This window comes from Pundamilia nyererei, unplaced genomic scaffold (assembly GCF_000239375.1).
Source record: "Pundamilia nyererei isolate P.nyererei 1_Seehausen unplaced genomic scaffold, PunNye1.0 scaffold00018, whole genome shotgun sequence".
Lineage (NCBI taxonomy): Eukaryota > Metazoa > Chordata > Actinopteri > Cichliformes > Cichlidae > Pundamilia > Pundamilia nyererei.
The window spans coordinates 2921783-2936512 of record NW_005187419.1 but is presented as its reverse complement, the minus strand read 5'-3'; the positions used below and the strand labels follow the sequence as shown (position 1 = coordinate 2936512).

At 39.1% G+C, this 14730-nt stretch overlaps 1 protein-coding gene across 1 annotated transcript in view; it reads right to left on the bottom strand.

Moving 5' to 3' along the window:
• Positions 1-14730, bottom strand: part of gjc1 (gap junction protein gamma 1) — a 43737-nt gene that overhangs the window by 18775 nt on the left and 10232 nt on the right. The gene's annotated exons all lie outside the window — the stretch shown is intronic.

Sequence of the window (14730 nt, the reverse complement as noted above, 5' to 3'; positions counted from 1 at the left end):
GGTCCACTGGTGAAAATTCTTAAAACCCCTGTGTTTAACTTCTTCATACTTTCCCCGTAGTATGCAGTACTGTAGAAAAGCCTTGAACCAGCCATCTTTTCCTTATTATATCTTTATTTTGCATCCAAGAAGCCAGACTTTTTTTTTTAAGTGGTGTGAGCAATAGTTCTCCAATCTTTCTGAAGGTCTTTCAAAGTTGTTTTCTGGACATTGGCTGATTGATGTCTTGTTCACAGTCCACTCCTCGTACCTAGCCAATTTTGTACCTACCCCATACAGTATATACACAGAATGGCATGTAGTGTGGGTCTAAAAGATAGGAAGAAACTGTACAGTGGATGACAAAAGAAGAAGTGGCAAGCCTAAAAAAAATAAACTGTCGAAAAACCATGTATGAGAGTGATGCCCTTAAGAAAGGAAAAAATTCAGCTATGACCAGTCAAAAAAGAAAGAAAGAAAGAAAAAAGCCAGTTTAGCTCACTGGGTGAGCAGGCGACCATATTCCATAAGGCAAATGTTCAAGTCTGACCAGTGGCACTTCACTGCATGTCTCCCCTTCCTTCTTGTTTATTTATCACTGCTGCACTACCCAATAACAGAGAAAAATGTCCCCCAAAATGGTCTCAGTGGGAAAGTGGCTGTCAAATAGCTATTATTAATGAAGGGAAACAGGGAGAAAAGGCTGATGTTGACTGAAAATCAGTGCCAAGAGGACTTACGGAGTGATGAATCCAAATTTCAAATATCTGGTTTAAACCATCATCAATATCTACAGAGGTCAGGAGAAAAGGTATAACAGTGAGTGTCTACCTGTAAAACACAATGGCTCTGGAATGGTTTGCTGCTGGATTTTAGCCAGTGGTGTTGGGGATACTGTCAAAATTGATGAAATTATGAATACAAAAATGTTCCAACGTACCATCAGCTTTTGATTCATGATGCCAGATCCAGAAATTAATTGATTGGAAACGGCGACAGTTATCCCAAACATACTGCCAATGTGGTAAAAGCACACCTGGACAGACCAAGACCTCAACATTATGGAAGCAGTGTGGGATCGTCTTAACAGAGAATGGAAAAAAAGACACCCAACAAAGAAGAGCTTCGAATGTTATTCAAGAAGCCCTGAGAACTGTTCCTGAGGACTACTTAACGAAATGACAAGAATGACTTACTAAGAGAATTCAGTCTGAGCTGAAGAATAAAAGTGGTCGTACCAAATGCTGACTTTGTTAGAATTGTTAGAATCTCATTTTTTTAAACAAAATGTAAAGAAGTGAAGGGTGGCTCAAGACTTTTCCACAGTACTATAGTTTCTTTGTAAAGTCAGCACCACTTTTTTAACACTTTTTTAAGTGTACTGATTGCTAGATTTGGAATCCCATGATAGATTTATCAAGGTGATAATAACCTGCTTATGATCCTGAACCCAACTGCTGCTGTCAGGGTAAGTGAAACCAGACGGTGGAAAGATATCCTGGGTGTGTTGGAGTTGCTCTGTATTACCGGGCCTGGAGAGGCATACTATGAAGCTAACAGCCAGAACAACAAATATGGCTGTCTTTTCACGGTGTTACCATGGTAACACATGCTGAACACATAACATGTAGACTGTTTATCACCAATCAGTAAGATTAATTTGAGAAGAATCTGACAACAAACGTAAGTGATTTCAACCTCCTGTTTATTAGTATATGACACAGTGAGAATTCATGTACTGCTGTCATGTCAGAATTAAGTAAGAACACACACACAATAAAATAAATATTGCATATTATCTTGAGTTAACATATACATTTTTTCTAACTTCTCTGCATGCTTCTTTTGATCTGCAGCATTACTCTCTTGTCCTATCTGCAATGGCAATCTTCCTTTTTACTGCTATATTTTTCTTTTCTTTTAGAGAGCTCTGTCACACATTCCTCCAATAATGCATCTGCCTTGGAGTTGGGGGGGGGGGGGGGGGGGGGGGGGGATTCAACTGGTCAACATTGTGCAGAAGAAGAGTCAAATAATACATCAAACGTCCCTTCTATGTGATCGCAAGCAGAGCCTGAAGAAGAAAGGCTGGGCTAGTGAAAACAAAGAAAACCGATTGCCCGTGTGGAAATGTTCATTATCTCTGAGGTTTTATGTTTAGTGAAGACAACTAAGAAACTAAGAAATTTGTCTATGTTAAACTTGCCTTATATCTTATCCCTTTCTTGAGCTTTGTTTCTTCCTTTTTGTGTTATCTTGTGTTTCTGTTTCTGTCTGCCTTCCTTTCTTTTTGTTCCCGTGTTCGTCCCTTTGTGTTCCCTTATTAAGTGTTAATATTCAAGTCTATGGTACTCTCTTTTGTTTTGTCCGGGTTTTTTTCTCCAGATTTTAAATGCTTGAAGGTTCGTTTTCTTCTATGACCTGAGTTAAAGATGCTTTGTGACAGCCTGCCTTGATTCTCTGATTATTTTGTTTTCTGATTAACTGTTGTCATTTGCATTCCTCTGCATCTCGTTCCCCTCCTTTGTCTAATCCCTAATCGGTGATCTCTGTATATATAGTCCAGTCCAACTTTTTGTCTCAGTGTGTTTCCCAAGGCTTTGTTCCAGAAAACAAGTTTAGTGAAAGCTCTGAGTTTGTTGACACATGAGAGGAATTTCTGGCTTTTTTGTTCTAGAAAGAGACTTTAAACTTAAACTGTGTCAGGTGCCAGGGTCAACAAAGTTTCTCTTTGACTCCTTCACTCCTGCTTTTTCATTTGTGTAACTGATGTCCAAGCACTGAAACCCTGGTTAGATATTGGTTGTGTTTAATAATTAGCATTTTTTTTACTAATTGGTCATCTATGCAAGGGCACAAATGATGATCGCTGAATAAAATATAGCAAAATAAAATATGAAGTCTGTATCTCCATGACTTCCTTACATGGTCAGTAAGGCAGTTGTCAAGTTGTCTGCTAGTTTCTCTACATTAAAACATTTAGCATGGATTAGTGTATTCATCAGCGTTTTAATAAGAAGAAGAAGAAGAAGAAGAAGAAAAAGAAGAAGAAGTATCAGTCACAATGGTGAATAAATACCTGTCATTGTTTATCAGTTGGAGATTTTGTGAATATTTTAGTTGAAAGTTGTAATGTGAGACTAAATGTAGTTCAAAGTGAGGTTTTTGAATACAGGCAGTCTGTGTCACTGGATTTTATGCTGAAATATTTTCATATATTCAAATATAGTCATCAAATTATGTTGTGCAAAGTCTGAACCATTGTTTTTATTGAAAATAAACTAAATGAATTTTAATGAATCTAAATAATATCGCATGTCAAAGTAATGAATTTTTTTTATCTCATTATTTCATATTTGTCCTTTAGGACCTGCATTTTGTCCTTGTCAGGGTGAAGCTGGATAGTTTTAACTTAAAGATCAAAAGTAAAAATTGGTCAGGTTTCACCTTTACCTGTAAGGATAAATTTGGATGACTGCATAGATGACAATTCCATTTTTCTCCCCTCGTGTTTATGATGAATGTCATCCTTCACATAGCTTCATAAAAACTGAAGCTGCTGTTCTTCATTTACTCATTGTCATGGTGAATGCTATCAGAAATCCAGTGATGATGGCTTCATTTTTCCAGCTTTTCTTCAACTGAAAACTAAGAGTTTTCCACCAAGGATTAGACTCAGGCTTTGTTGAACCTGTCTTCTGGAGCTGGGCCCAAGTTTGTATTCCATTTCTTCCTTGGCTCCTCATGTTTAGACTTTGATGTTTGGGGCTTTTTTCCCCTGTAGTCTGTATTTGGGTCCTCAAATCCAAAGTTGTGTGACAATGATAAGAACATTTTAAACTTTTAACAAAATCAGCAAAGTCGCTCAAACATTTTAAGTGTCAGTGTTTTTTTCTTTTTTATTTAAGTGTTGATATCATTTCTATTAAAAGTAACTATTATAAATATTACTTGTCACCTTGAACAACTGTCAAAATGTGCACATAGGGGAAAAGGTCTTAGAAGACAGCGTTTTTTTGTTTGTTTTTTATGTTCAGTTTTGTTTGTCTGGTTGAAAAACAAACAGCAAGAAAAAAAAACCTGCTAATTTCACACACTAATGATTCTTTATTCAGGACGTGGTAGATGTGATGTATTTAAAATTATGTAATATAATTCTGGGGGCAAGAAAGGTATTTTTAAATATAGATTTTAGTCATATGCAAAAAAAAAGTCTCTGCATAGCTGTACTTTTTTTTTAAACTAACATTAGGACTAATTAGGTTGAGCTGGCTGTGTAGAGCCACTGCATGTACTGTCCCATGTCAGTGAAGGACTCTGGCAACCCACTAATGCAGCTGGATTTGCATTGAGTGAAATGAAGCGAAAGTTTTAAATGGCATCAGTCTTGCTATTAAAGCAAAGCAAAACATCAGACAAACAGGGAGGAGCAGCTCTCTCCTCCATCCGTGTGTGTGTGTGTGTGTGTGTGTGTGTGTGTGTGTAGTAACCGGGGGAGTGCTGTCCCTCGCCTCTGCTCAGTGTGTGCAGCAGCTGCAGCTTTCAGCCTCGGTCTATACTGTAGGGGCCATTCTGCTGTCTGAAAGACTGATAGGAACAAAGAGCAGAATGGTGATGGAGATGAACCAGAGGAGAGCTCTGATGGTGTGTTTCAAACACACTTGTTCCCTCTCTGCTGCTTGTAATTTGACATCAGTGTGAAAGGAAAAACAAAAACCACTCTTCCGGATCAAGAGCTAAAGTAGGCTTTTTGGACAAGGGGAACACAAGGGTCAAGTTCAAAACTCTTGACCAGAGGGCGGCAAAATCTTGACAGAAATTGAAACGAGTACACCAGCCCCTCCCGCCTTCCCTGATTCGTTGCTATCATCTGTCTGCCATCTTAACTCATTCACTGCCATTGACGTGAATGAGCAGTGGGGAGTTACCTGATTTGAAAATGGCTGGCAGTGAATGAGTTAAAAAATAATGGTTGCTGACAAATGTCCAGTTTACAAATATGATAAATTGGAAAACACTTCCAGCAATGTAAATTCTCTTAATCTATAGAAACAACATACAAATGCATAAAGGCAGCTCAGCACATATGGCACCCACAGTCTAAGATACTTTAGGTTCCACCTGTGTTCACAAGGGGCCGCCACAGTGGGTAACTCTGCATGTTGGATTTGCCAGATTTGCGAGATGATGCAACTCAAAGGGATTTATGTCTCCTCCTAGATCCAAACTGAGACTCTTTCACTCGTTGTAAGCTACTACACTATGGAGCCACTATGGTAACCACAGGCTAATGAGACAAAATCAGAGCGCATGAATGGAGTCCCCTGTTTCAGCTCATGGCACTGAGAGCTGAGCAGAGACAACGCTCTCATGCAACATCCCAGTCAGTGCCAATGCACAGACAGCAAAAAAATGAAGCTTACTCAAAGGCTGGCTCACAGTATAGAGGTATTATAATAAATGAAATGCAAGGACTTGGCTGACTAGTGTTTCCTTCCCCCACAATCCCCCCTATCTCACTGCCCACCCCCACAAATCCCAATACAGTCACTCTTCCTGCTGTTTGCCATCTCCATCCCCCCCTCCTCCACTTCCTTCTCTTCATCATCCATCAAGAACCATAAGGACTGACTCTCGCTTCCTACATATCAGATACACTGCTTGATTTGCATAATGGCTTATTCCATTAGTCTGAGGCCACGTGAAGCCAACAGCCCCTTATATAGACAATTTAATTATACTACAAGTTTAGAAAAAAGCTGCATTCACACTAGAGTCCAAATTTGACTTTACATGTGATGTGCCTCTTCAACTATGAATTATTTAAATTAATTCCTTAAAAAAAAAAACACTTTTTCCTTAAATCATATATTATTAGAAAAAAAAACATGTCACAGTTTCCTAAAGCCCCAAAAATATCCAGTTTGCTTGTTTCACTATGTCTGAAGAATGTTTGCAAAAGACATTTAGTGTAGTGTGTAATCCCATGAGATAAAAACAAATCGATCAATTTGGTGAATCAGCTTTAATATTAGAGCACAAGACTCCAGGTGCAATTCTAAATGATTTGGACTTCTTCAACATTTATTGGGTATCTGTGCTGCACTTGCATTTGCTCTGCGCAACTTAACAACAGCAATCACAAATCTAAGTTCACCTCCTGTCACCTCCTGTTTTCCTTTAGGGGATTCCAACTCCAAAGTTGAGAATTAGCCAGCAAGTCTTCTCTTTTCAAGCCCACTCTGTGCTAGTAATAAGGTTTCTTTCTATTTTTTTATTGGTTTCACAAGCTGATTGGCTAAGAAGACAAAATACATCATGCTAGAGATTTTTATTAATCTGACAGCCAAACGTGTTACAGATATAGAAAGTATTAAATCAGGTTATTACAACTTAAATTTTGGAACAACACCACATGTCATATTAATTCTCCTTCACTTACCTGCTTGGTAATACTCAAAGCCCTCCCTCTAAACCCTGTTTCTCCTTCTCTTTCAGCTAGCACAGAGGGACGGTGTGGCTGAAGCTCACTGAGACACTTTCCCTCTGGACCCATTATGGATCCTTATTTATTCCAATATTCAGCCCACCTCCTAATCCTTATAAACCATTCACTCAATCAAATGTGATTGAAGTTCAGAAAAGAGTATAGAGCTGTTGTTTTTTCCAGATGATAACTATGTAGGGGACTCCTTAAATGCCACCTGCTTCACAAGGGCAATATTTCCTTTTTCTCTGCTGCGTTGGTAAATTAAGATTTCAAATAAAAGTGGAGAGTGGTATGAAACAGTGTGTTCATTTGTTTCTATCTCTCTAATGTACACTCACTGGAAACTTTGCTAACTACATTTTGCTAGCAGTGGGCTGGACCCTCTTTTACCTTTAGAACTGCCTTGATTCTCAGTGGCATAGATTCAACAAGGTGCGAGAAATATGCTGACCACTTCTGGCGAGTGTTTGCGAATTGTAACCTCAGTTTGCTGTTCTTAGCTAGCAGAAGTGGCACTAGGTGTGGTCTTCTGCTGCCATAGTGCATTTACTTCAAGGTCAGAAATGCTTTCTTATTCTTTCGTTGTAAGACGTGTTTATTTGAGTTACTACTGTTTTCCTATTAGCTCGAAGCAGACTGCCCATTCTCCTCTCATCTCTGGCCTCAACAAGGTGTTTTCACCCACTCGGCCAAATCGCTGTAATTCTCTGGTTGTGTGGGAAAATCCTATTAGATCAGCAGTTTCTAAAATACTCTTACAAGCCCATCAGGCACCAAAACCCATGCCTTCTCCATTTTTTTCCAAAGTAAGTGACTCTGAAAGCGGCATTCTGAAGCTCAGTTGAACTTCAGCTGGTCTTGTTAGCCATGTCTACTTGGCTGATTAGATATTTGCATTAACGAGCCACTGAACAGCATACCTAATAAAGTGGCTGGTGAGTACACATTTGTCATTGTATATTAGTGGGGAATGTAAAGTTGTCAAAATCAAATGTTGTTTTCATGAGGGGATTCTTCCATCGTTCTTTTCTGTGCTGTACCATCACAGAGGACCGTGATTCAAGGCAACATTTTAATAGTAATGGCTGCGCAGTTTAAAGCAGACACTGCAGTAGGAAAATGGAGGCACACTAGCTTTTTCTTGTTTTGTAAAATGTTTCATTTTTAAGTCAGCCACAAGTTGCATCGTTGAGGGATAACAAAGCCTTTAGCTATGTACACAAAAAGCATAAAAGAAGCAGCAATTAACTTAACTTTTTTTGCTGGAGACAAATTGCCTTGAGGTTTTTCAGGAATAAATGAGGCTGAAATGATGCAGTTTTAATGTCAATTAGCTATGGCTTTTTCTTTTTTTTTCTTAACTTCTTTTTTTTGTGTCGCTGGAACCCAGAGCAGACACACTATCGCGCTCTTATCCACACGGGGCTTTGTGTGCTTTCAGTGTGACATGGAACCGATGTGAAACAAACCACTAACAAGCCCAGGGAGACAGGAATAATCCACCACAGTGCAAAAAGATATGCCAACTGCAACACAAGGGTCAATTACCACACACAAACATGCACACACACAGAAAGCACAAATTCTCCATTTACTGATGAAACTGATTTCTTGCACTCTGTCAGATGATTAAAGAGCTGACTTATGACTGACCATGAATAATGGGTCCCTGAGCTCAGCTACACTGACCTTAGAGGAATGATAGTGGGAATGCATGGGGAAAAGACATATGGGTTAAGCAAGGTAAAGCGGGAAAGAGGGAATGAGATGAAGGGAGTCTTAAGAGCATTAGGCTGCTCCTGTGCAGAAGCCCAGATTCACCATGAAGCTCATTGTCTCGAGCCAAAGCAGACCTGATACCTGCCAACAGCGCTCATCCGCCCCCCTGCTGTCAGAGCTAACTCTGTCAGCGCTCTTCATACAGATGACAGACTCGCTGTTAATGGAACATAAAGCACAAACAGGTCCCAGAGGATTATTACAATGCAACAACACTAATGAGTGACTGATTAGCAGCGGCCCTATGAAGCTACCCTTTTCTTAATACCCAAAATTTGACTTTACAAACATTAAGACCATAACTTCGACCCCTACAGCTGGCGTGAAATTGACACTCAAAGCATCACATGTGGTGGACCATTAATGCTTCATCTATTTAGGGTGTGACAATGAGTCAATCAGTTTGAAACACGCATGACTTCCCGCAAAAATTAATTAGCATTGTTTAATGAAATGTGACTTTCAGCCTGCGGCGCCGCACTGTTTAAATCAGACACGTTAGAGGAGAAACCGTCGGCTTCAGGATCCTCTGTTGCTCCAGTTGCAGCAGCTCCACTCACACATGCTGCCAGGAAGGAGAGCACACAGAGGCCAAATGCCACTGCCAGCCACGGTTGAATTTGTTTACTGCAGATAAGTAGAGACATCCTTGCCATCACAGTGACTGAACGCCGAGATGATGATTTTGGCTCAGTTTGTGTGGAGAAAGGAGGAGGGATCCCGCTGCATTCAGGGTTCACGGTGGCATAAATGTGAGTGCATTCACAAACATGCATGGGAGCATGTGCACACACGATGCATAGAGGAGCTCCCAGTGCTCTCATTAAGATTTTATTTGGGTTAAGTTAATGACACGGACCCTTGATAATCTGCAACTGAATCTTCTGTTGGAATAAATTATTTAGTTAACACCGATGATCTTGCCACCTGTAGTGTGCAGCCAGAAGACTGAATGACTACCAACATCTTCAGTGTTTTAAAATAGCTTTTGAACAGAAATCCTTAATTCATCTTAATTTTCTAATAATTAAATTTGATAATAAATCTTAGAATTACTTTCGTAAGCCCTGAATACTGATCTCTTGCTTTCCCCCTGCATCTTCTCTCTTCATGACTTGTTTGCTTCGAGGCAATACTTCACCCTGTGCTAGGAGCTGTTAGAGGTCAAGTGTCTTGCTCAAGGATGCACCAGCCAGCCAAAACATTTGAACACAAAACTCTGACCCTGTTCCTGTTTCATCTGACAAATCCAGAAGACATCAGTCATAAATATAACAGGCCAGCACTGGGAAACTGACTGGCAGAGGACACGGATTTTTCAAGTTATTATACTTTAATATCTAGATAACAAGTCTCTGTCAGTGTCACAGCATTCATCAGCCTTCATTCACTTTCATCTGACTGCACCATGGATGCGATCACTCCACTGTCACTGTATTTTCCTTGAGGAGTAAAGGAAGGGCCAAGGTTTATCAAAGGATAACACTCAGAGATAGAGTTGAAATAGAGTTCAATCTAAAAAATCCTTCACAAACTGCCACCACACAGTGACACTCGGGTCACTGTAAATACCAAATTAACAGGTGAGACCCAAGAGGTAAATGTGTAACGGTGAGTGGCAATGACCTTAATTGTTCCCAAGATACCAGTGCAGATGTAGCTATGGCAATGTTGGCCTCTTGGTCGGTTTTTAATAAGCCACTATGATCCACTCTGAAGCATCTCAATCTCTACAGGATCGAGAACTCTAAATTTGTCAGACATTCCTTCACATTCAAGACTTAATGATGGTGTTACATTAAGTAACACTCCATTTTATTTATACAGTACCAGTTCATAATAGTCATTTCAAAGCACTTCATAATGTAAACCAAAGAACCTCCAGAGAAAACAGTCAGGTGTGAGCGAGCACTTTATGACTGTGGGGAAGGAAAATCTCTTTTAAAACAAAGAGAGCGTGAGCAGTTGAAACCTTGGGTTGAGGATAAAGGGGGGAAAGCAGCTGGAAAGAGGAGCGCAATCTATAGGAGGGAGCGGATAAAATTAATGACATGCAATAGCAGCATCCATATACAACCGATTACAATTTCACTCAGTACATTGAGTTTTAACTACATGACTCTAACCAAAGGTTTATAACAGGGCACTACTTTGTGATTAGTTTGTTTAGCATTAGCACATTTGGTAATCTAAGATAGTGGGCATATAGCACGCAGAAGCCATTAAACAGGCACATATTAATATTGTGTAAGGATATTAGCATGCTGATGTGGCACTTAAGCATACCAAAGTATTTACTGAAGGGCTGTACTTCTGGTAATTGCTTTCTTTACTTTCCTTGAGTTAACTTTAGTTACATTTTTGATTCTACTTTCCACTTCTACTCAACTGCATCTTATAATAGTTGTACTTGTAATGTTGTACTTGATTGTACAACTTTAGCTTTGTTAAAAAATGTAAACAAATGAGATCAAGATTTTCAAAGGTGATGTTTTTGATAAAATGAAGCTTCCCAGCGGTTTATAGTATTTTCAGGGAAGTAATATTACATGTGACATAGTAACAGAGTAGCACAAATTGTATCCTCTATCCTCTACCGATGATATAAATGTTAAGCATAAATATCTCTTTAAAACATAAAGTTAAGTATGGATTTGTTGTAAAAAAAAAAAAAAAACTGTAGTTTTAATGTGTTATATGAATATCAATGAGTTCTTTGAATCACTCGCTGGAAAAATATTGACTGCACCACTTCAAAAGCAGACAGTTTCACACTTCATGTGTGATCTGCTAGCATATACTCCCAGTAAAAAACTTTTATCTCTACCGTCCAACCACTTGTGGTTCAAGTGTTCTTCCTGTGAGCTGTCTTTTATTGAGAGTTACGGATTGGACAGTTGTTTTTGCTCACTACTAATAGGTCAAAGCATGCCAGACAGTGGGAAAAGATGAAATGGAGGAAAAATAAGGAGGCAAAGCTGCCAATATTAAGAAATGATTCACAGTTGCAGCCAATTTCAGCAGATGGTGGGTGAATGTAAACGGAACTTGGCAATCAAATTTCCTACAAAACACTTTATGGATGCAGAAGGGGGGAGAAGAGAAAAGACTGAAAAGGCATAAGAGGATTGGAGAGCTGAGAAGGAAACATACTGAAAGGAAAGGGGAACAAAACGAGCCCTATTCCAGCAATATGTTCTTGCCTGCAGTTACACTTGTTCCAATACAAGTTTAATGATGCAATCGGGCTTGCCATGTTAACTGACAGGTCTGGTTGTGCAAAATAATTGATCGTGCTCTCACTGATATTGGATCTAAAACCCAGGAGTAAAAGAAGAAAAGCCTGCATTCACAGCTACAGTGTGGATACTATCGAACGACAATTACCCAACAAGAGGAAAAGGGGGGAAAGGACAGAGAACATAATAGAGTAACAGTTTTTATACCCTCAGAAATTGGTCTTTTGAGGTTACATGTGTATGTAAACCTATAAAAAGAAGTGTCTTATTAAGGAGTGGCTCAAGAAAAATATATTTTTTAAGCCAAAAATATTAACTCCATAAATACATTATTGCCTAAGGCAAATCCTTCAGGGTACCTCACAGACTAGGCACCCTGCTTATACAACCACCAAAGGCCTAATGAAATCTCCTTCATCACTCTGAAGACCACACAACCCAATGTTTGTATCTACATCAAGAATAAAGTAAACAGAATCAAGTCTCTTCTTGTTAGTGCTATGAACGGCTCCTGGTATAATAAGCGATAAAGTAAAGATGAGTGCAAAACGTAAGAAGGGTTACAGACCAAAGTTGTTTTGATTTCTACTCATTCATAGACAATACTCTCTAGATAAGTTTTTATAGCTGTTTATTATGGGCAGTAACAACACAGTGTATTTTCTGATTTTTCTCTTTATATGAGTGTGTGTGATTGTGTGCATTCAGATGTCCACCTGCTAATTATGATTGTTAATGCTAATGCAACATCTGGCTCAATCTGCTTCTCATTAAAGGAGCCATAGGAAAACACTATCATGCCAACTCACCAATGTCACTTAGAGGTGACCTATTATTGCCTGTTTTTATATAAGCTGTTATAGTCATGGAAACTTACTTTAAACACAATCAAAGCTTTGTATAGCAATGTCAGCATTTGCACAAGTAGCTTAGGGTAATCTCTGTTTTGAATGGCGTTATATTATCACTAAAATCATATAGTCCTGATGCAATCGTCTCAATAACACAGTAACAGGCTGTGAACACAGAAGAGCCAGATACGAATAGTTTGTTTGCAAGAAGCATCCAATCAAATTAAGGCAGGCTGTGCAACTGAGGGGCTGTGCTAAGGCCTTGAATAATATAAAGAAGGATTATTTTGATGTGTGCTTCTTGTAAGGCTACTCTAGTAGAGTCTAAGAATTAAAATAGGTTGCCAAGGCCAGACCGAATTAAAGGAAAATAAAACTACTCCATGAAAACTGTTAATCAGAGAGTGAAAAATGATCTGACAAAAATGACTCATTAAAACTCAATTCTTCCCCGACTTCTAAAAATTCTCATCTGTATTTCCATCAAAATTGATCCAACATAATTAAAGCATAACAAAGCTGTATCTACTTGAATCATATTAGTACTATTCAGCCTCTTAACTGAACGTGCCACACTCTGCACCCCTCTAGAAATGCCATTTGTAGAAGGTCACAATGTGTATCTTTAATAACAGATACAAACTGGCTTCAGTGCAGGGACCCCTTCAGGGTGGAAATGGCTTGTTTTGTCTGCAGCAGTCCTAAACTATGCTGTCTGCTGCTATCGTGGTAATGCAAAATGTGCCAAATCTGAAACTGTGGGGATTACAAGTCTAAAGACAACACAAATAAGAATGTGTACATACATAAAGGATTATGTTTTTTCAAACCTTAAGGGGAACTACTTCTGGAGGTTTGAGCAGACAGCTGGTTCTAGACTGCTCATCTTTTCCCACACCAAGCTGGAGACAGGAGCTGTGATAAAATCCAGAAAGTACTGCACTGTTCCAGTCGAGGAAACTGATGTTGCTCTCCCTGCCGTCTGCGCATGCATTTACTAAATCATTATCATTTCGAACAAACATGATCTTCACCTGAGTTACCCTTTATTTAAACAGGCCGCCCTAAGGCTTCATAAGAGTTAAAGACAGTCCTACGTCCAACAGAAGGACAAAAAAAAAAAAAAAACAGAAGAAGAGGAAACAGAAATTGCAATGAGCTATTTAAAGTTAGGCCTTAAGCACTTCTGTCAAGTGAATCAGCTTTTTCCTTTTTTCTTCTTCTTTCATTTTAGATGTGGAGTCTCACATTTTAGCCCATAAGGCTATTATCAAGGCAACACTAGTAGCACGAGAGCATCTGTGCTTGCCTTTGGGCTTTTTCCTATACCCATCGCACCATGGTGGTCTACGGCTCAAAAAATCCTGGGGCCTCGTAGTCATAGAAACCCACTCATGTATGAATGTTACTTTGTTTAAACATGACTCCAGGAGAAGACACAGAGAGGAAAGGACGGGACAGGAATGTCCTGGAAGACACGTCACGTGTGGGTGATGTAACAAGAAAGTGGAGGAAAAAAAGACTCGGTGTTTTGGTGCCCAAAAATGATGCAGACAAGAAGAAGCTGAGAGGTTGTGTGTGGGGCTTTCCTCACACAACTGTAAAGTATCTGAATGTAAGTAGAAGTTCTGTGGTGCTATCACAGTCTAGCAATAAAACATACTCCAAAAATCAAGAAGAGTTTCTCATGATTTAACTGGTTAACGAAACGGGACAGAAGACAGGACAGAAAGTTTCTATCATTACTTACCTGATCCACATGGTCTGTAAAAGATTAGCAGAAAACACCAGTCATTATGAATATATATTCACAGGTATTAGAGGAAGCCAGGAGTCAGGTTGCAGCATTTTTTCAATACCTACTTTCCTCTGTCTGAGTTTTAACCAATAATCCAGTTAGTCTTAGGTATGACATCTCCATTGGAGGCTGTATAAACACTGAACATGACCCCAGAGCATCTTTGTGTCAGGAGGAACATGTTGTATATGGAACAGTGGCTAAAAATAACCCAGTGTTAGCTTGTCTCTTTCTATCTTTTTATTAGTGTAACCCCCTGCAGTTGTTCAATTCAACAAAATTCCTTTAAAAGTAAATCAAAGGGACAGTATTCTGGTTTATGTTTCAAACACGTTAAAGAAAAAGACGGAGCTGGAGGTTTTTATAATGTAAGAATGCATCAATAAAGGCATTTCATGAATGATGATTGGAGACACCTCAGTGAGTCTATCAGCAGCTAATGATTATGAGCTTTGTGACCCAGTAATGGAGGTGGTGACCTTCAGGGGTATTGTGAAAAGAAGGCGTGGGATGAAATTGAAGTAATATGTTCACAGGGTTATTGTGGATAAATCATTAAGACTACGCATGCAGGCAACAAAAAAATAAAAAAAA